The following is a 357-nucleotide window of genomic DNA, read 5'->3' as shown; positions in this document are numbered from 1 at the left end:
ATTGGAGAAAAAAATGAAAATTTATTAAAATTGTTTGGTAACCAGCTTGCAGGTTATACCGTCCTCACCTGGATTGTATTTGATTAATTAAATTTTTTTATGCTCTATGAATGTCAATAAAAAATTATTTATCCGGTCAAAAAGCTTAAAAATGTAATACTTAAGTAAGTTTTTATTATAGCTAAAATATTAACGATACATAGACATGGTTATTTTATATAAGCATTTAAAATTCAAATTTCGGCAAAACCACAGTTAATTTGTAGTTCAAAACTTATAAAATATTAAATATGCATAGCTAAGGTTAGACAATTTAATACAAGGTCTTCCATACAAGTAGTTCATACTTTTAACGAC

The sequence above is a fragment of the Acyrthosiphon pisum genome, chromosome A2, assembly GCF_005508785.2.
Source record: "Acyrthosiphon pisum isolate AL4f chromosome A2, pea_aphid_22Mar2018_4r6ur, whole genome shotgun sequence".
In the NCBI taxonomy this organism is placed as follows: Eukaryota; Metazoa; Arthropoda; class Insecta; order Hemiptera; family Aphididae; genus Acyrthosiphon; species Acyrthosiphon pisum.
Note: the sequence above shows the minus strand (reverse complement) of the source record.